The sequence below is a fragment of the Caretta caretta genome, chromosome 8 (assembly GCF_965140235.1).
Source record: "Caretta caretta isolate rCarCar2 chromosome 8, rCarCar1.hap1, whole genome shotgun sequence".
NCBI classification, from domain to species: domain Eukaryota; kingdom Metazoa; phylum Chordata; order Testudines; family Cheloniidae; genus Caretta; species Caretta caretta.
In genome coordinates this window covers 25088569-25113863 of record NC_134213.1, presented here as the reverse complement: position 1 = coordinate 25113863, position 25295 = coordinate 25088569, and the positions used below count along the sequence as shown (strand labels likewise).

Genomic DNA, 25295 nt, shown 5'->3' with positions numbered 1-25295 from the left:
ATCCCCTGAGTTGTCCTTGTTCAGGAGATCAGTTCCATTAACATTAGTGGAACCACCCACTGGAATAAAGACTATTCACAGACATGCAGGATTGGGCATTAGTAAATAGATCAGTCTATAATGCTAAGCAATTGTTTTTGGGAAAGGGTGTCTGGAGCATTTGATATTGTAACTAGATGATTCATCCCTTAGTTAAGAGCTACTAGGAATGAGTACTTTTATATTTTTTCCATCAACAAGCAAAGCAAGTGGATATTTCAAACCAGAATTATTTTTGATTAAGGAGAACAGCAACAAGAAAGAACCAGCATTTCCATGGAAGAGACAACAGTGTATGTATCTCCTCCATGAGAATCTCCACTGAAATGAACATGAAATGGCTGCAGCCTCAGTAGGCATCAGACTACTAAGAGACTTAAAAGTGCAGTGAACAAGGCACAAAGGCATAACAGTTACTGATCTGGAAGAGTAGTGATTTCCTGGCTGTTTTTAACAATGATGGAGTAGGAGGGCTTCTTAGGAGACAGGGGTCTGATTTGTTACCTTACCTGTTTCGAATTGAGAACCCTTGCAAATTAATATTAACAACCAGATTCCTTCCCCCCTAAATACTTTGATTTTCAGCTTTGTAAGGAATGAGACCAATGGAGCTATTGACTTCCTCATAAGGTAGAAACATACTCAGAACCTTGCAGGGCTGGGCACTTAAATTTGGCCCTGGAGAATGCAGGTGATAAGTGAATGGATAATAGCACTGTGCCTCAGGAAAGGGTTGTTAGCATTCTGTTACAGTAAGCTGTAAGGAAACAGCAATACTGCAGGCTCCTCAGCTTCTCCATTTCAAACAGGTGGCCAAGCTTAGCTGACTAGGCTTTCCAAACATCTTGCATTCATTGCAGCTCTTCTGGAAGCTTAAGAGTGTCAGATTCCCAGTCTGCTTGGGGAGCTGGGGAAAAAGAAATTTTAAACAATTTCAAGCTATTTATTTATTAAAAAGCCACAATAAGTTCAGCAGTTGTTGCTATTACAAGTTGCTTTAGAAAATCAGGGAATTGGTACTCTGGTGAATGGACAAGAAAGAGGTGGTGAAAGGTTAATAAGAAGACTTTGAGTAGACATCAAACAAAATGAATTTTGACTTGTAGTATTTGCCTGTTCAAAACCAGGTACAGCACTTGCCAAACAGTTGTGCCAGTTTTAAAGTCTATTGGAAAGGGCCTAAAATGCCTTAAACTCTCATCATTTTTCACATGACGTAGGATTACGAGTTGCATGGATTTGATTTCAGTCCAGCTGGAAGGAACACTCGCCTGCATTGGCATAATTCAACAAGCAGCATGGGTAGGGGGTGGGTCTGGAGCCAACAGACTTGGGCCTGGCAGGTCTGCCAGTATGTTGAATAACTTGTAATTTTACAGCTTGCTGCTCAGAAAAATGGGCCTGGTGTAAAAATTAATAAAAGTCTGTGAGTGAACAATGCTCGTTGAAATCCAAGTTTGGCAGAGTAACCTAGGGATAGAAATGCCTTCTGATTCTGAAGGGGAAAGCAAGTTGATTTTGTCAGAAGCCCTGTGGCAATGTACACAAAAGCATGAATACGAATACATAATATGAAATATAATTCTTGATTCTCGGATTAAACTGGTCAATTGTAAAGACACAGGGCCACCTCCTCAGCAGCTGTAAATCAGTATAGCTCCATGGACTGAAGTGGAGTAAAGTTAAATATTTTGGCATCTGAGCAGTCTGTGAGAAAGCAGTTATCAAGCAGTCAGTAGGTAATTACACTACATCATATAAAATAAAAGGGCATACTTTAACCTTCTAGAAGAAACAGTAAAAAATAGCTCTAAAACCACTCTGACAGGGCAGTTCGGGATTCTTCTAGCATTGAGGAATTAGTGGCTGGTGCAGGGCTGTCATAGCTGTCTCTGTGTCACCTCCTTTGGTCCCCCCAATGTAGCAGATGAGTTGGGGATGGGAGTGGCTAAATTGCACTGTGCTTCACCAATCTCTAGTTCTAGAACATTCGCTTCGAGTGCATGGCAGCAGTATGTACTTTGGAGGAGCCCTGAGGCTGCTAAAAGTTATACCAAGGACAAACCCAGTCTGTGACAGCCACTGGGGCTCAGGAGAGTGCAAAGAGAGGATCCATATATCGGTTCAGCAGAAAAGTTTACTTGTGGCACAGGAATGAAAGTAATATCTGAGTTAACTTTTTCAATTATACAGCTCCATGAAAGCCTGCTACAGTAGCTCATAACAAGAAAATTATGTAGTACATCATGAAAATGTAGTACATCATGAAAAGGCCACTTAAAGTGCTTACATTTTGCAATTACTACCGCCCTTCTGGCTTTATAATCTATGAAGTTTATAATCTATGTATCAATGATGTTGAGCTTCATGGCTCTGCCATATTTCCTATGGAAAATTGTAGGCATATATTTCTCTTCTGTATAAGATTCCAGTATATATTTCTTGCAAACAGTATGCTAGAGTAGGCTGTTTTATACCTTGCAACAATGCTAGAGCTCTGGATTATCTAATTAAATCACAAACAGCTAAATTTGTAATGTCGACAATGCTGTTTCTCATAAGGTACTTTCACTCATCAGCACGTGAATCTGTGTGGACTTTACAATGATTTCATTGCTATATTGCATCTTTAAGAGGACATACTTTGAAGTCCTACATGGTTATGAATTAAGAATCACAGATATGGACTAGGAATGAAAGCACCTATTTCTAAGCAATAACTTTCTCCCTAAGAAGCATCCTTTCACTGTGTAATTGATGTTTCTTTATTTTCACTGCTCTTGGCCCTTGCAACCTGATGTTTAATTCAGTACATAAAAAATCCTTACTCACAGATACAAACTGTAAGCTTTCTGTAGTGTCTCGCACAACTGCAAAAAAATTGATCTATCACCTTCTGAATTCTTTGTTTTCTCCCACATAAAAAGCCTGCTGTTTGCTTCTCACTGAGGCATAGCACTATGGCAGTCTGTGACAATTCCCCTCCATTGAACAAATTTAGAACCAGACCTTTCACCTTCATTTTCTGTTTCTCCCAAAGCAAATGCAGTGTCTCAGATTCAGCCATTGGAATGGCTGGAGGCTTAATTCTATGACACGAGCCTGAGACCACTGGAGAACCTTTGAAGGGCCAATATTATATGTTCATGTTGTAATGACTCAGCAAGGAGAATGTATTTCTGAATTTAAACAAAAACCAGGCAAACATAATTTTCTCTTCAGAAGAAATTTAATAGTTTCACTGCTGGATCCCTTAAATACACATTTTTGTAAATATTGGTTTATAGTTATGTAGTGTATTTAAAATTGGAATGTGCACCATCTATGTATGCATCAGGCATTTAACACTTCATATGCACTTTGCGCTGTACTTGTACTAATTTTTTGAATATACAGTGTTGTTGTAGCCATGCTGATCCTAGGATATTAGCGAGACAAGGTGGGTGAGGTAATATCTTTTAGTGGATTATCTTCTGTTGGCGTGAGAGACATGCTTTCAAGCTTACACAGAGCTCTTCTTCAGCTTGTCCTTGTCATCCATCTTTTCTTGTCTCTAATTTTTTGAATAATCAGGCAAAGGGGGAGATTTCCAAAGGCCCACATAGCAGTTAGGTGCCCAACTGCCATTAAAAGTCAATGGGAGCTATATGTCTAATTTCCAGTCTTCCCCAAAGCAACATGTTACTGTGAACACATTTCATGGTTAATTTGGCCACATTAAAAAGTGTGGTTTTTTTCCCCCCGTTATGGCTTGAACAAACACTTGACAAATGTATTTTAAAAAATAGCCAGATCCAAAAGCCTTTCTTCACACAAGTAATCATTTATCATACAAGTCTTCTTACTGAAGTAGATGGTTCAGCTCAAGTGTAGAGATTACTCATGTCAGCATCTGCATTATTGGGCTCTGTCAGGGTTCCCGCCCCACTCTGAACTCTAGGGTACAGATGTGGGAACCCACATGAAAGACCCCTTAAGCTTATTTCTACCAGCTTCGGTTAAAACTTCCCCAAGGCACAAATTCTTTGCCCTTGGATGGTATGTTGCCACCACCAAGTGATTGAACAAAGAATCAGGGAAAGGACCACTTGGAGTTCCTATTCCCCCAAAATATCCCCCCAAGCCCTTACACCCCCTTTCCTGGGGAGGCTTGAGAATAATATCCTAACCAATTGGTTACAAAGTAATCACAGACCCAAACCCCTGGGTCATAGGACAATAGAAGAATCAGTCAGGTTCTTAAAAGAAGGATTTTATTTTTTAAAAAATGGTAAAAATCACCTCTGTAAAATCAGAATGGAAAATAACTTTACAGGGTAACAAAAGATTCAAAAACACAGCAGAACTTCCTCTAGGCTTAGTTTCAAAGTTACAGAAAACAGGAATCAACCTCTCTCCAGCAAAGGAAAAATTCACAAGCAAAACAAAAGATAATCTAACATGCCTTGCCTGGCTTTTACTTATAATTTTTATAATATGAGAGACTTTTAGGATGGTTTATAGGAGGAGTTTTCTGTCCTGATGCTTCTCTGCTTCCCAAGAGAACACTCAAAACAAAACCTTTCCCCCACCCCCCAAGATTTGAAAGTATCTTCTTTCCCCATTGGTCCCTTTGGTCAGGTGCCAACCAGGTTATTTGAGCTTCTTAACCCCTTACAGGTAAGGAGGAATTCTAGGCTACCCTTAGCTGTATGGTTATGACAGGCTCAATGATGGAATCCTTTCCTCTAGTATCCAAGCTTTATTTTTGATACATTATGTCTGTGTTGAGACAATGGCAATTACCAGCGGGGCACAATCAGAAGCCTAGCATATTTAACTTCACAGTTGAAGGGGGACACTTTACAGAAAAACCATAAGCTCACCCCCCATTTATTTAATGCTTTTATTTGGCTGAGGCATGTTTGTATATTATAACTGATTTACCAATTTTCATTGGCATTGAGGCAGATTTATGGTGTGGCCATTTGAAAATTCCACTCAAAAGTTATACTGTATTTGATATAGGAGAAATCTGTAAACCATGCACTCAATTGTCACCCTTTCCCCCCCACCCCCACACAGATTCATTTCAGAGGGTCCATGAAATGATGTGCTAGCATATCAGACAAATACATACACATAAGAGATTTTTGCTGGTAATTTTCATTGTCTTTACCTTTTGAGGCTCTAAAAATTCCTTTTAAGGCTATTCTTGCACAAGACATTCACTTAAAATATTAAAATAACATATTAAAATTAAATATTAAAATATTAAAATATGCATCAGATGCAACCGATGAAGTGAGCTGTAGCTCACGAAAGCTTATGCTCAAATAAATTGGTTAGTCTCTAAGGTGCCACAAGTACTCCTTTTCTTTTCTTTTACTAGGTTTATGATTTAAACAATTGTATATAAAACTGATTGTTGGGGTATTACAGAGTATGAATTGTCTTTCTTGAAAGTAAATGGGAGTACAGTTAAGTAAGTCCTAGACTCTCATCTAAATATTTGAATAACCAAAGAATAATCTGGATTCTAACAAGATTAGAGACCTATCTGTATCCCATCTGTACATCTGAGAGACTAAATGCACTCCAGATGGGAAAATTCAATGAAAAAGCATACTTAGAATGGTAAGTAGTGATCAGACTTGATGGTAGATGATGGTACCGTCTCCCTGTGTATGGAGGAGAAGGGATTATGTTATCTCAATTGTCACCCTTATCACCATTCCTTTTAGCCTTCCCAGGGCACGTACCATTTAGTCTGATACGTGTATACATCATCTAGCATTTGTGGGACATTTAGAGATACATTAGAATTTTTTTTATTTATTATTTATCTGTCACTTTTTAAACCACTAAAATATGTTTTTCTTTAAAAGTGAGGCTATCAGGTATTGTGTGGGAGGAGGGTTTTGACATATTTTTAAAACATGCCATCATCTTTAATCATCTTGGACGTAGGTTTTCTGCAGGGTATTACTTCCTTTGATCATGAATTCATCAAACACATATTTTCCCAGTGATAAAGTTCAGTCCATTACTGTAAAAATGAAAACTAAGAGATGCTGTCAAAGGGAAATTTGCTGACTGTGGCTTCCACCCCATGATTTTATAGAAGACTTACGGAAAGGAAAGATAAAATAAATTTTAAGTAGTCTCTGTCTCTCTCTCCCTCTCTCCCTCCCTCCAAAGGAAGTATCTACAGACACATATTACCCATTTAAAACAGACTGATCTTTTACTTCTTTAACTTTTGATTTGATTGTGAGCCCTCTGCATTTAACCTATCAGCAATGCAGATGAATCTTACAAGTAAGGTTACTTTCCAATTTGTGATGGCTCATTTGAGTCAATCTGCTTTTTTTCCCTTCTGGGCACCAGATGAGGTGTTGCATTGGATCCACTCCATCACATCTACACCAGCATAAAACTAAAAGGAATATGTGTATTCAGCATTAGTACACCACCAAACAAAACATAAAAGTCAGTTCTCAAGTGGCATTGGTGCAAAATTTTAAATTATTGCCCAAAGAGTTCATTTATTCATAGAAGACGGAGGAAGAGGAATCAAACAAACAAAAATCAGGTCTCTCAGGGGAACTAAGAAGGAAATGATATATGGATTTGTATGCTGTGGTAATGGTAATTCTGCTAGGTGCTTAGTTAAGTGTGTGTAAGTGTGTGTGTGGTCTAAATGCTCATGGAAGTACTTCCTTACTTTGCATAGTTGCTGTTTTCAACCCTATTCTGTCAATTGAGAATTTTATTTTATTTTTTTAAAAGTCAGTCACACTTTGTTTCATGGTGCATGAAATTTTTAAAATTTGCTACAAAGGTAAAGGGCTGTGATGTAAGTGGTTTCAACACCAAAAGTAAACTGTAAACATAACAAATATACTCCAGAAACACCAGTGCAGTCAAGAGCCTGGATGAGGAAAAGCATCTGATGCTCTTCTATGAAGATCCACAGACTTTGCCAGACTAATGAGGAAGAAACTTTCTTCTTTCGACTTTCTTCTGCTGAGAAATCCTCAGCCTGTTTCTGATCAAACAGTGGTTTTACTCTAGCTAAGACTCCATGAACAATCAGGGTACACAGGTGCCCTTCCTTGTAAATCTCATAGACAAAGTACGTGCAATTGCTACTTTCACCCTATTCTATAACGGTGGTTCTCAACCAGGGGTCCAGGACCCCCTAAGGGGCCTTGAGCAGGTTTCAGGGGGACCTCCAAGCAGGGCCAGCATTAGACTCACTGGGGCCCAGAGCAGTAAGCTGAAGTCCCACTGCATGGGGCTGAAGCCCATGGCCCTGAGCCCCCCCCACCCAGGGCTGAAGCTGAAGCCGAGCAATGTGGCTTTGTGGGGGGCCCTGTGGCATGGGGTCCCAGACAATTGCCCTGCTTGCTACCCCCTAATGATGGCCCTGGCTTTTATATGCAGAAAGCTAGTTATTTTGGCACAGGTGGGCCATGGAGTTTTTATAGCATATTTGCGGGCCTCAGAAAGAAAAAGTTTGAGAACCTCTGCTCTCTAATAGGTAGGGTTGCCAACTGTCTAATCACATAAACCCAAACACCTTTGCCCCACCATCTACCCCACCCATTCCCTGAGGCCCCACCACTGCCTCGTCCCTTCTCCAAGGCCCCACCCTGCTCACTCCATCCCCCGCCTTCACTCACTTTCACTGGGCTGAGGCAGGGGGTTGGGGTGCAGGCTCTAAGCTGGGGCCAAGGGGTTTGGAGTGTGGGAGGGGGCTCTGGGCTGAGTCTGGGCCAGAGGGTTGGGGTACAGGAGGGGGTGCAGGATATAGAGCCACCCGAGGTAAGCAGGGCCAGGGGGTTCTGCGCATCGCTCCCGGAAACAGCTAGCATGTCCCTGCAGCCCCTGGGGGTGGGGTTGGGGGCCAGGACTCCTTCAGGCACCGCCCTCTCAGCTCCCATTGGCTGCAGTTCCCCACCAATGGGAGCTGTGGAGTCAGAGCTCAGGGCACGGGCAGTGCATAGACCCCTGCCCTGCCTCCCCAGGGTCCGCAGGGATGTGATGGCTACTTCCAGGAGCAGTGCAGGGAGCCTGCCTTAGCCGTGCTGCACCGTTGGATGTTTAGCACCTAAAATCTCCTGGTTTGGCTGCAGTAGCTTCTGGGAGTTAGGGCCTGATTCCGGGAGACTCCCAGCAAAACCAGAGTGGTTGGCAACCCTAATAACAGGCTCTCCTTGAACAACCAATTCCTACCCTAACCCGTGTCTTATCCAGACACAGGCAAAGTAAATGTTCTGAGTATGATGCAAGTGATATGTAGAGTTGCATGTCATTCTGCTGCTAACAGGATATTTTCATATCATATCTGTTCTTCAAGCTCATAGTCTGGTTTCCATAAACCAGGACCACCCAAATATTTCCCAATTCCAACTTTCTTTGATACCAGCCTCAGAGCTCCAGCCAATTTATATAACACTAACATAATATTTATAACATAACATAATATGAAACATTTTTTGCAACTTTGTTGCAACTTTCAGAAAAGAACTGGAGAACTGTTGGATTCTTTAATATTTGCCTCTTTTAGGAATCCACAGGAGTCAATTGCTTTCTTCCTTGCCAATAAACTGCCTTCTGTCATATCACTGTCCATTCACATTGCTGATCAGACTTTGGTGTGGATCATGCAGTTAGTTCGGCTGGAGCTACATAAAGCCCGTATTCAGCAAATCACTTGAGCACGTGCTTAACTTTAAGAACATACTTAACTTAGATGAATTTAAACACATGCTTAACTTTAAGAATGTGCCTAAGTGTTTTGCTGAACGGGGATACATTTAAATACATGCTTAAGTACTCTGCTGAATCTGGGCCTAAACTCTGAAGTAGATTCACTTCATTATATTCTTCATTTCTTTTCAAACACTGATTTCAGCACATGGAAGAATTTTAATTTAACTGTTGCCTGATTAATCAAACTTCAGAATATTCACTTGCATATTCGTGTAATATATAAACATGTTAACATAACCAACATATTGTCTTCAGCACTTCTCAATTTTTTATCACCCAAACATTCACGTCTCCATGCATTCATAATATTCCATTAAATGATATGGCAGTCTGAAATTCTGTTGTTCTGCAAACCCTGAGAATGTTTCCTTGGAGATGGGACATATCGTTTTGTTAGGATCATAGCTTCCCTGTCATAGTGTTCTTCTTTCTCCTAAGATGTGGTGAGGTATGAGATGATGACTTTGAAGAAGGAAACGTAGTAATCATTACAGTTGGCCTAATAATAATAGTAAATTAGAATTATTTTATGTAGAACAAATCATGGAATTCATGTATGTTCACAAATATTTGCTAATTTTTCATCCCTTCCTATAAACAGTGCAAATAATGAAAATATTCACCAACTTTATTTTCAAAAGATAAAAAAAATAAGTTGTCATTTGTCAGCTCTTGTAACCAGAGTGTCTTCAACTTCAACTACAGTGAAACACTGGGGTGAAATCCAGAGGCAATTTTCCTTTATATTCTACACAAAGAAGAACACAATCACCAACCACTACTTAGCTTTGCCATGTCTGAAGCTGATGATAACTCATGTTGGGAAGCAAACATGTTGTTTGACACTGAACAATATGCCATACAAACATTCAACAGGTGTCTTTTCATTAGGCCTCTGGTGTTGTTCAGCAGTTCTGAAGGAAACCATCTATTTTCATAGTTGTTAAACTATTTTATGCAGCTTTATTCAGTGTCCACATAAAATATCTCAACACTTGATTGGTTTATGGCCAGTATGAGATGAATCAATGATGCTTAAAATAAGATAATTTGCAAAATTCTTGGCCACAATACGGCAGACAATTGTGTTTTTCATCTTTGTAACATACAAAAGCTTCCCAAATGAAGAGCAAAAGTAACTGCTCAATTATACATCCTCCTTTCCCTCACCTCTTTTTCCCTTGTTTGTTTGATTCCTTGAATTTTGAAAAAGTGGTGCCTCTGGGATTCACTGCAGTATTTTAATTGGCTGTAATTCATAAAACGAGAGACCCAGATATTGGTTCTAGTCATTCTCCTGTCCAAACATAGCAATCCTTTGCATGACTTATAGAAAGCATTGAGAGTTGCTCAGTTATTTAACATTTGTTTTTAATAAGAACTTGCTCCTGTATGCTAATCACAGTCCCTCTGAATTGCAAATCAAATTCTGGAGGGGATTCCATACTTACTTAGACTATAGTTACGTGAAAGCCCATAAACTGTGTGATTCAGGTTAAAATTGAAGGCTCAATATTGGCTTTTTTTTTTTTTTTTTTTTTTAAGGAGGAATGTTAGGGGGAAATCTTTGCAAGTAGACCAGTGCTTTTATAAAATCTGAGAATAGCATTGCACAGAAAAAAATGTAATTTTCAGGAAATGTTCTTCTTCCCACCACTAAATTATGCATTGTTCAAGTAAACCATGGAAAGAGGGCTAGTCCGTACCTCCTAGCCTCTATATATTAAGTGGTTGCACTGCTGAATCAGCATAATTTCTCACAAATTACAGGATTCAGAGACGATACAACTACTTTTCTAGTAGATTAACCTGTGGCAAAGAGCACTGAGCTTATTCTGCAGGTGCAGAATGGAAAATCTACAAGTGTATGAACTGATCCCAGTGTCATCATGCATAACGTTGCTCGAAACTAATGGGAAATGTCACTCAAAACAGTCTACACTTAAAAATTAGCTTGACCTAGCTACTTCACTCGGGGCTGTGAAAAATTTTGCGCCCTGAGCACCATGATTAGATCAGCCTAACCCCCGCCCCCCCCCCCGTGCAGATGTGGCTAGGCCAACAGAAGAATTTTTATGTTGACCTCGCTACTACCCCTCTGTGAGATATATTAACTACATCAATGTAAAAGCCCCTTCCTCCAGTGTAGGGAACATCTAGACTCTGGCACTACTGTGGGATAGGTGCAGCAGTGTCGCTGGGTGGTGCTGTAGCAGCTGTAGATTCGACATACCCCACCGTACATTGATGCCTTCCAGGAGCTGAAGTTTTTGTGTTCCAAATCTTCATATTACAAGGCTAAAAAAGCCCACATTTTTGGACCCGGAGGGATGCACTTTAGGCACTTTTCCCATAGACATTTCATCTGAGCCTTAATCTATTTAACAATACGCTGCTTCCATTAAACAGTCATTTTATTAATAAATACTATCTGGACATGCTTGAAAGCTTTTATGGTGTTATAAAAATGTTTCATGACTGTTCATTTTATAGATTTGTGCTAGTCTCACTCTAACAGGATCCTCCTAACTATAAAGAGCTTTAGAAACTTATTGAGCTTATATGATAACAAATATTTGGTGGTGAATCAATAGGTCATTTTGTCATGAAGAATAACGTTAAATAGAATAGGCAAAGGTTACTATTTTCACAGCATGGCGATGTCTTTTATGGAAGATCACCTGCTTCTCTTATGCATAGCTGCAGCTGGTTACAACAATACGGAGGATCTCACAAAAAGTGCGGCAGGTAAATAGGATGAACATAGACTGGCCAAATCCAGGCTGAACTGAAATGCAATGCAGCAACTATAGCTGGCTTCAAGTGAAGTAAAAAAAAAAACCACGCAGTGGGCTTCTGACTAATAAAGAAGTTGAGGAGATAGTGTAACAGAAGCTTGCCGATCCCTGATATAGATGTTTTATGTTGTTTTGTTTTACTAGCAGATTGTTGGTAAAAGTTGGGAAATTGAGTCACAATTTGAGCCCAAAGTACACCCAATTTAGGCTTCATCAATTTTCGCCTTTATTTATACAATTTCAGACAGAATTAATGTCACTTACAGTGTCTGAACATACATACATACATTCATGCCAGGCAAATAACAGACAGGATAGAACTGGCACTGGGAAGTTCTTCCCCCTTCCTTGATAGTCATCACCTTCTCTGTTCCATTGGTCTGGTTCTTCAATCCTATCCTTCAGTTTCTGGTCTGGTGTGTCTCCAGTATGAGGCCATGTTCACTTAATCTGTAACATAGAACTGTATGAAAAAGCTAACTAATCTTTATCCAATTGCCTTTTATCACATTAACACTTTGGGTTTTAGGTAGCCCGTATATTACACATGTGCAAGCTGCAATTAATTAACTTCTGCATTTTTCACGCTAGTTTTTGCACTTTCTGAGTCATGTCATTTTATCACCCTGTCCTGGGTCTTTCTTTTGTTATAGGCTTGTCTGTGTTTACCTCAAAACTTCCAGCACAATATGTTACATTTGTTCTGTTATCAATAACATCATTTTAAGCAGCTTAGCAATTCTACGTAAAAGAAGATTTGGGAAAACCACACTTATACCATCAAGATCTTTTCCTGAGTGTTACCTCATCTGTACTCATTCACTATCCATAATTACAAATTATTAAAATATATCTATCAAAGCTTTTAATTTTACCATTTAGCAATCCTTCATTTTATATTTCAATGTTATAAATCAGTATATGTTATCTCTTTTATCTGTTTGGGAAGGGGATTTTGGAGAGCACACTATGATTCTTTAATGTCAGCATTTCTTATCCTCTTTAAATATGGGTTTTCCATACAAATTCCAGTTTTGTTTGTGAATCATTAGAAAGAAACTTCATTTGAGTTTTTCTTGTGCATGCATTTTGAGGGGTGTCTCAATTTTAGGCCTTGATATTTAGTTGCTTCTAATGGTACCCCAGCAACCATTTTCTCTGTATTTTTAACTAATCTTGTTTTAATAATTAGTATTGTATCAGGTATTTTCATGCAGATTACCCCCAAAAGAGATGAGAATCCATCAATGCTTAAAGAGAGATATTGAAGGATAAGGAGATTCTGAAACTTAACTCACTATTCCTGGTCTCAGACAGAAGAGGCACAGTATAGTCAGAAAGCAGGATCTCCTGCCTAGTTATTAGCATCTATGGATGCGGTCACACCTAGTGGATATGGTTCAGTGGGTGACAACTCTGCCTAGTGGAGGCATTACTCATGGCAACAACTTCAGCTGGTGGATAAATGCAGAGAACAGTAGGAGAACCTGGGCCCTCCCACTCCACCAGGTTCCGACCTAGTTCCTGGGAGGCTGGTTCGGCTGCTTACCTGTAGGTGTCTTGTGTCAGCTTCAAGTTAGCTTACCAGCGTCACTTCCTACTTCAGTCTGCACCCTATCTGGCCATTGCCCATCCCTGGGAAGAGTTACCTTCTGGGTTTCTAGCCCCAGTCCTAGTTGCGGTGTGTTTTGGCTCCTCTGCTCACTGACTCGGTGTGGGCTTAGGTCATATTCTCCACTGGAACTCCCAGGGCACATCCTTCTCCCTGGTTTACAAGCTCCTGACTGAGCTGCCTGGCTGGCTTTTAAACCCTACCTCCAACTCGACCATGCTCAGCACAGGTGGAAGGGTGGAGCCTCCATAGCCCAGAGTTGCTCATTAAACCCCTCCTATCCAGTGAAGGGCTTGTACGTCCTGTCACACATGGACACAAGTGTCCTTGCCCAGTAAAGTGTATAATCAAAAATGCAGCAGATGAACAAAGGGGAACACAGAAAGACCAGGTACATTTGTGAGTTGGCATGGAGTGTAGGTGACAAACAGCAGAGAATGAGGAGAGGGATCATCCAGTATCACCTTCTAAAAAGAAAGAATGAATGAAAGAGACTAGTGAAACGGCATGATCAACAACTTAGCAATATTAATTATGTGACAGCATTATCAACACCTTAGCGATTTTAATTATGTGACAGCTTCCAACCCACCTCTTCAAACAATTGTCTTTGTCATGTTAATTCATGACAATTAATTCACCATAGCTGTAATATTTGTACATATTTAAACAAGGGGCTTCTAACAAAATGCCTCCCTTTAGCCACGCTTAACCCCATGTCATGGGACATGCACTTACAGAGAAAAGGGATGAGTGACTGAGAACTCTATTCATTTGACTTCCCATTTAAACAAATACACTTTCTCATAACCACAACCAAAGCTGAGGCACACCAGCTGTTATTCAAACCCACCTCTTCAAACAATTGTCTTTGTCATGTTAATTCATGACAATTAATTCACCATAGCTGTAATATTTGTACATATTTAAACAAGGGGCTTCTAACAAAATGCCTCCCTTTAGCCACGCTTAACCCCATGTCATGGGACATGCACTTACAGAGAAAAGGGATGAGTGACTGAGAACTCTATTCATTTGACTTCCCATTTAAACAAATACACTTTCTCATAACCACAACCAAAGCTGAGGCACACCAGCTGTTATTCAAACTAATGTTAACTGCCACTTGCTAGAAATGCTTCTGCTTTGTTATTAAGAACTAGACTTACTGTTCAACTTCTGTAATTTAAGGGTCTCTTCCCTTTGAGATTGCCTGACACATGGCACATTCCACAGGCAAAATAATTGCTGGTCTGAATTAATTTTATATACACATGTGTTGGGATGGTGCCAAATTATTATTAATTGCTGTGATTGATACTAATAAATGTGGAAAGCATGAGTCTGGTATGGCTTGGTATGTCTGAACCTGAGCAGGATCTCTTAGCATTAGATGAATGAAATGGAAAATTACTAGAGGTGCTGAAACTGCACTGGAATGGTTTATAACGGCTTGATGGGCATGTATGTTTCAACCCCGAACTTTGGAATATCAGCAGAGAACCAGCTCACAAAGTAAAGAACACATAAAATCATTTGATTGGTGGGCTTGGTGCAAGCTGACCTGGGTCAAAGTGACCAGTTCAGATGGCATCACGCTGAGAGCTTCAGTGAATGACTGATGAGAGGGTAAACAATGATTAAGCTTTGGTCTGTCTGTGTCCGCTTTGCAGTCCCTTCCAAAATATTAATTAGGGTATACTAGTTATAAACACCCACAAGGCATACTTCTGGGACATGTGACTCCTTTGAGAACAAAAGGTATAAGTTCTAAGCAAAGTAAATTAGTTAGATTAATTCCCCAATTAACATCTGAAGAGGATCATGATGCTGTGAGATAGAGGGCTCGGAGCGATGTAGGCTCCGCTTCAAGGGGTCTTTCCGGGATCCTAGAACCAGAGGGCTCAGATTAACCAAGACTCTGCTTCCGGGGAACTTGGACAGACCAAGTGCCTGAGAGGGGAAGAAAAAGAAGAGAAGGAGTCTCCATCTAGAAATGGTAGATATGCCTGCTTTGTTTGCCAATCAGGATACTGCGTAGAGCTAACATACTTACTAAGGGTTTATGCTTGGCGAGCTAAGACTTATAGGAAAAGATGTGTACTATGTAACCTTAATTGCTTGTGTGATTCTTTCTCAAATTAATTATTATGCATTAAGCATATTTGTTTCTGCATTCTCACTGGTACCGGTAACATCTGCCCAGCTGTGGGCCATAAATGATCCATTTCAACACCATGGGATAATAGTCATCTCAGGCAGGGATGAGTCAGCAATATCCAGAGGCAAGGTGCTGGGGGGGGGGGGAGAGTAACTGGGCAGGAATCAAAAGTTGGGAAATCCCTCTGATGCTCCCTTCGACATGGCTACCAGATTTTAACAAAGGACTCCCAAAAGTCCCCTCCAGCGTATGACTGCAGTTCCTGCAAGGAGATTGGAAATATTCTGTCACTCCCAGGAGACAGTCCATTAAAATGTTAATGTAAATGACAGCTCTCCCAGTAAGTGGATGAAACATTAAGAAAAAAATCACTGGATTTTAATCATGTGCTACTGAAGGATGTTCTGAAGGGAAACTGTCAAACTGGAAAATTACTGCAAAATAAAAACAAATCCACAAATATTCACTGATATTTCTAAGATGACTCTTCTAGTTTGCTTGCTTCTTTTTTGTATTCACTTTCCTTTACTATTCTAGGAAAGAAACTTTACTAAAGTGAGTACTCATGAATTGCTAAGTTTAAATTCAAATGCTCAGCTATTCACTGAAAGTGAATGTGCAATTAAATATTTGATTGTGTATTTTTTTCAGTGTAAGCTGTGTTGGTTATTGACATAAAGCATCCAGTCAGAGAAAAGAAATGCTACCACATGACTTATGCTTCTAACCAACATGGCACACATTTTGAAGTTTGAATATTTGCAATGAACTCTTCATAAATGACCCACAGACCTAGAATTCTTTGCTAAAGAAATTGATAAGTAATATTAAATAATGAAATAGAGAAAAACACAAGTTGTTTATGGACAATTTGTGAATCTAAAAAGAGGTGACATTGACTAAATTATCCTTTATGTTTTATTACTCAGGATGGATTGCATCAGCCAATCCAGAGAAGCAGAAGCACATTTTTGTGTCCATTCTAACCATGGGGAGATGAAAAGCATTTTCTTCTTTAGGGAGACACCTTTACAGCGAAAAAAGTTTAAAAAGGGGCCTAGTATCTGTCAGTTAGGAGTGTTTTAATATGGAGGATAATTACATTGACAGTTATGAAAGTGCTTACGTTTCTTTGCTAAATATAGGCAAGGGCTGTTGAATGGATAGCACAAAGAAAACCAGAAACTGCCTGTTTGACTTCTTCCCCACAAAGGGCAATCATCTTTGTGATGCAGAATATATACTGACACTTAAGCCCTGATCTTGCCTCCTGTGTTGCATGCAACTGATCAGCTTCATCCATGTGGTGTTGCATTGAAATTAACTTGACATTAATGATCCTCCATGCAGAGGCAGCTGTCCATCTGTACATTACACAGCACAGGATTGGGGCTCTACTTTAGATCTACCCACAATGGACTATTGAGTGAGATTAGAGTAAAGCTAGCCGGCGTGATAATAAACTAGAACACCTGGGGAAATGCCTGTGTGAGGGGAGTGTGAGCTGAAGACAAGCGAGGCACATTGACCAAATCATTGACAAGGGGGTTGAAAAACAGACCCTTCCCTGCTTCCCAGGATCTCTCGCCTCTACCGTCAGTCCTAACAAATTTCTAACAGGTTGTCTTTGACAAAAAAGGGGTAGGAGATGGGCATTGCTTTCTAGAACCACACTGCAACTAAGCTGAGGTGTCTTATCTTGGGAGACGTTTTAATCTAGATAGATTTGGCAAATCATTTCTTTTTGAGCTATAATGTTTTCTCTGTTTCTCTCTATAAATCTTAGACTTTGTGTAATTAATCTCCTCAAAGAGAGCAAAACTATCACCCTCTTGGGAAAAGTAAGCAAGGAGGTAGAGTGCCTGGAGCACGTCTCTTCTCATCAGGTGTTTCATAAAAGGATTCAGACTCAAGGGAGAAGTCCACCAGCCAAAGAGGGACTTGAGTGGTAAGGGTGCTGTGGCAGGAGCGCCTGAGAGCAACACAGTCTCCATTTTGGGAAGAGAACTCCGTTCATGTTACTGGAGTTTTGATTATATGCTTGAATTTGGCCCATATATAAGACTACATTCAGCAATACTTTTAACTAGCAAAAGAGGAATAGCAAATAGTATTTCTATGATTAAATACTATATATATTTGCAACTTGGTCAAATTATCATTGCTTTTGAAACTTTACCATCACATTATAAATAAAATGATGATTAAAAGAGATTGGAACTCAACATACTTAAATAGTTTTCTGCTCTAAAACTCTTATAAAACATTTTTAAAAGGTTACTGGCACATGAAAGATAGAGAGCTTACCTGGATGTTAGGCACCATGCCTCAATTTGCTTTGCTTGAGTTTAAGGCTAGTCCTTGGTAAATGAATAAAAAGAGACCTTGAAAAATAACTCTGGAGATTGATTTTGTTATGTTAATCCCAGTCCTTCCAGTATAAGTGGTGCAGATAGAAGGAGGAGTGAATAAATAATGTTTTCCTTTGTGCTGAGAACTCAGGTAAGTATACTTTATTATTGTGTGTTTGTGTTTACATTGAAGGGCATCACTTAAGGCAAGATGATGACAGTCCAAATTGATTTTTACACATTAATTTTATCTTCCCCAATGTTTCTTTTTTCCAGAAAAATATGACACTCTCTCCATCTTATGCTATGACATTTAACTTGCATTCATCACATTGGAAAGTTATGTAGGCAACACTCCAACACTGCTTTAACTTTTATGGGCAATGCTTATTAGTGATAATTTCTCCATCAGGTACCTTTCTACTATCATGCATCAGCAATAACTTTCAATACCTAACAGCCACTGGGCAGTTGGCCCAAAATGTCCTTCAGTCATTTACAATGACCTGATTTTAAAAGTGCTCTGCAGCTGTAGCCCTCACTGAAGTCAAGGAAAGCTGTGGTGCTCAGCACCTTTGAAAATTAAGGCCAAAATGAGCTAGCTGGCATTTAGCCCATAGTACATTTTCAGCTGTATAAAGGATTTCAGTTTTGCTTCCAAAAAGATTGTCTTCCTATGTGCCTTCTTTTTGGCATGCAGTTTGGTGCAAAGCACCAAGTGGCTTGTCGTGATCCTGCCATTTGTAGAGCTCAGTTATTTGTATTTTGGGGTCATTTCCCTAATGGATTTAGAAGCAATTAATTATGGGGAGAAGGCTTTACTGGACTAGAGTCAGAGTTTAAAGCTTTTCTAACAATGCATTTCTGTAGGTCTGTGAACTTTCTGGTCATAAAAGGTGAAAACCTTGACGACTGAAGTCCTGTTCGTCTATAGAACAGATGCAGCCAAGACGATAGTAGTGCTTGCTTGCCTTACACTGCCCTGCCAATATTCAACAAATTTAATTTGGAAGGCCCACTTCTTGGAGAGAGAAGGTAGTTCAATCTCCAATGCCCTTTTAGTCCTTGATTTTTCTCCTTGGAATTGCGAAGGTCTGAAAGTGCCGGACCCATTCTCACAAGTAGATACATGAATAGAAAACAGTGCTGCAAATTCATGATAGCAGAGTACACTGAATAGTAAAAGTAATGTCAGGTTACATACTTCTGGAGGGAAACTATCTAAAAATAACGCAGAAAATTCCAAGTGCTTGGATCTCTAATTCATTAATGCCATTTTATGTCCTGCAGCCTATGCAAAATGACCTTCAAGCAGCTGGAAGATGGCCATTGGAGAGTTCCCTCTGTGCAAGAGAACTCTGAGCATGTGGAGATCTGGTGGAGGCAGTTCCTGAGCCAGTCATCTTGCACAGACATGGCAGGGGAAGGAAAGGGCATGCTGGGGATTTTAAAGGATAATATTTGGCTGGAGGAAGAAGGGGTGATATAGCATGATGGAGAAAAACTCTGCTACACTTGATCATCCAATGGCATAATGTCCCTGAGTAATAGAACTGGTCAGAACATTTTTGAAGAAATGAGCAGAAACCCTTCATGGGAAAGTGACAGTTTCAACTATATTTACAATGGGAAGGTTTCAGAGATCTCAAGTGCACTATCTGGTTACTTCCAGAGTACAAGAGAGACCTAAATTGAAAACCTGACCTTTTAACCTGAAAACTAACCTTTTAACACAATTCCATTTTGTGAACTGTTTGTTTTTTGTTCTGAAACAAAACATTTCAAAGTTCAAAACCTCAAAAGTTTTCAGGAAATGCAATGGTCTTTCTCTGTCCAGTTCTACTGAAAGACCTCTTGCTTGTGGGATAAGTTTATCACTGCCCTTGTGCAGCTGAGAATTTGGGAGTCTCAACCATCTCCTTGTATCCTCCCTTCTCCACTTTGTCTGAATCAAGCCCTAAATATTTATCTCTAGTTCTGTTCTTTCTGGGATAGCCAAAAGGCTGACAACGCCTGGATGATTTTCTCTTTTCTCTTCGAACTTCAATATTCAAGTTTATATTCTGGTAGGTGACCTGCCTCTCACTCCATCTCTCTCCAGTCAAGGAAAAGCCCTGGAATTCCTGAGATTTGAAGGCAGCAAACAGCCAAGGCTGGCTACATATTAACAAACTGTTACCTAGCAGCTCTTGGGGAACCAGTAACCCAGCCTGTCTGACTCACAAAAAACCCACCCACCCCCGCCTCTACTTGAACCAAATCTGCATCAGAAGAAAGACTTACGAAAAGAAATGAAAAGGCAGGGGGAGACACACTTAAATCCTTGGAATAAGGATGACAGAATTAAGGAAACTCCACTAGCCTCATTTGCAGTGAAGATTGGACAAGGCGGCATCTCCATTATCATACAAAATGGAGAACAGAGATTCCAAGGCAAGAACAGCATGGAACTCTGGGACCAGAAAAGCAGGGAAGCACTGTATGATGGGGGATTTCTGCTCCAGATGTTAATGAACCCACGCCTGCACACACCCAGCTCAGTAGTTATCAGACCAATTCTAGTACTAAATCCTTTATTGCTATCCAAAATAGTAATGCTCCCTAATTGCATTGTGAGCTCCCTCCAAGGAACAGAGCCCAGAGCCAGGAATGATCAACTCCCATGTCTAGCCTGAACAAAACAACTTTGGTGTTCTCTCTTGTTTACACATAAACAAATCTAATGTTCTCCCTTGAACCATTGTTGTTTCTCTACAAAAACTCCTACCCATGCTCAAGTAAGTGTTCTGATGCCTGGATCCAAAATCTGCAGCAGTTTCATTGGGACTTCATCTTCTCCTGACTGATCATTCTGGGGGGTCTGCCTGTCTCCAGCACTCCGGACCCTCAGCTACCACCACTACCTGGGACCCCCAATCTATTCAAGCTTCACAGAGTGGTGAGAACCCAGCTTTTGCTCTCTTTCACTCTCTTTCTAAGTATAGCCTTCAGACCCTGACTTGTGTGATCAGTTATAGTTTTCTAAACCTGACTTTTATAATCAAATTTAAGTTAAATTTAATATTATAACAGTTTTGTTTGTTTGGCTTCCCTATGGTTATTACCTGGCAATAAATAACTTTCACGTTTAAGCTGGTTGCTTCTCTCTCTCTCCCACTCGTGGGTGGGTTTTTTGGTTTCCTCATTCACTCTTCAGTAACACTCCTCGTAGCTAAGCTAAAAGATCCATGCAGCACCCAAAAATCCTGTGGGGTTTGCTCATCAAGTGGGTTACTTCCAGAACAATTGTAACATGAAAGTGGGGATAGAGACGTGCTGAACCTGGGACATATGAGGGTGGCAGCTTGGAAGTGCTACTCGACCCAGTCTGCTGAGTCCAGGGGCATATGAGGGTGGTAGATTGAAAGTGCTGCTCGACCCAGCCTGCTCCGGCATGCTCTATTCCGGTGCAGTACCGATGGCATGTGAGGGTGACAGTTTGGAGGCGCTGTTCGACCCAGTTTGCTGAGTCCAAGGGCATATGAGGGCGACAGCTTGGAAGTGCCACTCAACCCAGCCTACGGAGGCCAAGGACATATAAGGGGTCAGCTTGGGAGTGCTGATTAACCCAGTCCTCTTGGATGTGTGTGTGTGTGTTAGTCTGATTCTGGGGCTGGAAGAACCCAGCCCTGGGGAACCTAGGTCCTGCAGGATAGCTCCATTGGGAGGGAACTTGCAGAAGGGAGAAGTAGAGCTCCTTATGAGAACACATCAGTACATTGATAGAAGTACAGACCCCTCTCCCCCAGAAGAGTAACCCTAATAAATGAGCATACCATGAAGTAACGGGCAAAGCTGGTAACAAAATGTGTAAGAACCTTTTTGCTGGATGATAGGAAGGACTCTGTATATTCCTAATCATTTAACCAAAGAGCCAAGAAAGGTTTGAGTTTGGTTTATTTCAAGATTAAGGATAAAGGTTAAAGACAGTTATTATTTACCAATATAATTTGCCTAGTTAATTGCTAATATAAAGATTCTCTATGGCTGTGAGAAACAAAAGTATTGGGGCCATATGATATAGTAGACACTACAATATTTCCTATCTGAGTTCAGTGTTTTAAACTTACCTGATTTTTCCAGGCTTCCCAGCAATAACTGGCCATTTTAGATATTGAGTTAAATAATTTGGGAAGTATCACAAAAAGCCTCAAGTTAGTATTATTTTGAAATGTACATATTTACATATTTTTGTACTTCATCTTTTTGCAGAAATATTAGAAATTATTCATAGAAGTTATGTATCACTGGTAAGGAATTGAAGAAGAATCTTGTATTTTTCCCCCTTTTTCATTGTGCCCCAGATTCCCAGCTGTGGCCAAGGAACGCACAGCACAGCTGAGGTGGAGGTGAGAGAAAGGTGACTTTAACTCTTCTTTACACTTGTCTGATCCTAGGCTGGCTATACACCAGGCTTCTCCCTTAGCACAAAACCAATGGGACTACTCTCAGGCTTAAAACTAAACACATACTTAAATGCTTTTGTAGATCAGGGCCTTAATAGTCTACATTACATTAGCTGTTAATGGCCAAGCCAGGCTGTTTTAGCAGCCAGGGATTGCTGGAACACAAGTAATCTCTACCTACATTCCCTTTCCCCTGGCCTCGTCTCATCATGCCAGCTGAAGGGAAGGAGGTGGCATAGAAGCCATTATGTATGTGCCAGTGGAAAGTAGGATTCCTGTGTCTGGCTACCCTGGTTTTGGGGGAGGGAAGCTTTGCACTGACAACATGTAGAAAAGGGGCATGTATGCAAGGTAGAATCTGGGTTTATTCCTTTATCAAGCACTACTGTTAGGAAAAGGAAATAGCATTGTACTGATATGGAAACTGTAATACAATGATAATTGTATATAACTTAACCTATTTTTGAGGCACCTTTCCTCCCTCCTCCCCCATACACTGCACTCTGGTCTTAATAGGCTAATCGTCCTTTCTCAGGCTAGTCGAATTAATTCATGGGCATCCGACATGCCTTTTTAAATCATTTTGACAGTATAAAAAGGGGCATTCTCCCTGAACTGTACTCAGCTGTTTGATTTATTAAGAGCGTGAGAGTGACTGTCCTCTTTCTCTGGGATAATAGCCACTGCACTGATACAGCAGTACAGGCTTGGTAGCAGTAAAATAATGAGGCTGTATGGTAGACGTCATTTCAATAAATAGAATCTCTGTGTCTCTGTAGTAGAGCAAGATACATAGTGAGAAAAATTATTTGTGAACGTTTTGAGGACTTCTAAATAAAATTTTGCTTCCCCCTTTTCTTCTTTGTTCTTCATGAACATTTGGGCGAATGCTATTTTGTTTACATGCATGCTGATCAAAAGAAAATTTTAGCACTGTAGCCAAGATTTGCTTAATGAAAAACTTGAAATAATTTCAATTGAAAGTGGAAGTAGCTTACAAAGTTTAGGTCACCCAGTCAGGGAAAGAAACAATACCATGTGAGTTACATGGTCATAATACAAGTACTGAATACTTGAATAGTCAAAAAGTGTAGAGTCCTGCTCTACCAGGAACTGTAGTGACAAAAGCAGCAGCATGGCAGGCCTCTACTCAGAGGAGCCAGCGTCCAGCCCGGGCAGCTCCTCCAGCATGGCTATAGGACTGCCAGCCTGGTCCGCTGGAGTGAGTAACAGGCCAACCAGCAGCCACTTGCACACATTAGCGTTACCAGGGATAGCTGCTGGTGAACCTGATGCCCACCCCAGTGGGCAGGACAAGGGAGGGTACAGTCACACTGGAGAAGATGACCAAGTTGCGTGTTGGCTCCTGTGAGCTGTGGCCCAACATGCTGTTGCTTTCACTATTGCAGTTCCTGGTAGAGCTCTTCAACTCCACAGATATCTACTTTATATGCATGGATGCCCACATCTGTAGAAATACATGTTGTGTCTGTGCAGGGCTCTAAAATGTGTAAATTTTGTGCTCTCTAGAGGATGAAATGTGCTTGTCCAAATGAATTAATGGGTGAATGAATTAACAAAAAATAACAGTTTGTTTGATGGTAGGTTGGGAACAGAAAAACAGCTAAATTAACCAAATAAAGTATTCATTGCAAATTGTTTGCACAGTTCCATTCCTTAATATCACTGTAGTCCATTTGCATGTAACAGTTAAATTAGCAGAGCCTTTTTTTCCCTTTTAACATGTCTAGCTAATGTTGGCTACATCAAGTAAGGACGTTAAAGTAAAGTGAACTAAGCCATGTTCACTACATTAATAGCATACTTAAAGTTATCAAGTGAACAATTGTAAAGAATATCCAGTGAGTACACAAAATATACAGTATGTCAAGTTAACTAAGAGAGTTTAGTGAAATAATATAGTGAACAGGACATTCCCTGATACATGAATAGGCAATATGGATATTGTAGTATTACTCAGTTTATACTTACAGTACACCAAACAACTTAGTGTTGGTACTGGATATTCAGACTGAAAGCAAACAGTTTGTTAAAATAGTTGTGTTACTATTCATGCACAGTGACAACTGATACAATTCAGTTTCAACATCAGGCTGGTATAATATAAGTAAGGGGCTAATCCAGCATGCTATACTAGACATTATCTTTATAGCAAGATATAATATAAAGAAGAGTATGATCTAGTATAATTGAAGAAGGAGAGGAAGAATTGTGAGTTATCCTCTTTTACTAACCAGAGCCCAGATCCAGCATTGAAATCAATGGGATTGCTCATGTGTTTAAAATTAAGCACATGCTTAAGTGCCTTGTTCAATAAGGGCTTGGGTATATTTTGAAAACTTCCAGGCTCTTAGCTTTTATCTATAAGTAATGCAATTGCATTTGAGTTCTTTATCGTGTCAACTACAAATGCTTGGGTAGAAAATGGAGCAACTGCAATAGGATGGGCATATCTATTAAGAAAACCAGCCATGTATAAGCAGCAGAAGTTTCAGAAGGCCAAAGTGGATGAGAGATTGTTGTGGCTCAAACTACTTAAGAGAAATCCCTTATTCTTTGTCATGTGATTTTTAAGATGCAACATTTCAAAGCTTTCAACTTCCATGTTTGGTGGAACAGAGCAAGCCAAGACCTATTCTCCCTGTGGTGAAAGCTATGAAACCCCATTAACTCTGAGAGGAAGAGTTCTCCTGACGTGGCACTGAGGCTGGGGATAAGGTGAATTGAGTTCAATTCCCTCTGTTGCCTCAGACTTTGTACACTACAGCATCTAGCAGAGCCAATCGGGGGGGGGGGGGGGGGGGAGGGGGCGGCAGGAGGGCCATTAGGCCTGGGCCTCAAGCTCAAAGGGGGCCTCAAATTTAGACACTTGTTAATTTTTGGGCATATAAGAAGTTTCGCAACTTGTTTTTATGTGCATCCCTATTGGGCCAAAATGTGACATACTCTCTCAGCTTACAGCTGCAAATTTAAGCAAATAAGAGATGTGATTTGGTAAAAGACATCCTTTTTTTTGTTGACCAATATAGATTTTTGTCATATTAAAGAGTTTAAAATGTTCATAAATAATAATAAAAATATATCGGTTCCGATGGCACAAGATTAGAC

At 40.2% G+C, this 25295-nt stretch overlaps 1 long non-coding RNA gene across 1 annotated transcript in view; it reads left to right on the top strand.

Annotated features, from left to right (window-relative positions):
* LOC142073080 (uncharacterized) overlaps positions 1–20852 on the top strand; it is a 62288-nt gene extending 41436 nt beyond the window's left edge. Inside the window, exon 2 of the long non-coding RNA XR_012669768.1 lies at positions 19012–20852. This is a non-coding gene — a long non-coding RNA (uncharacterized LOC142073080). The remainder of the gene's footprint in view (positions 1–19011) is intronic.
* Positions 20853–25295: the final 4443 nt, after the last annotated feature.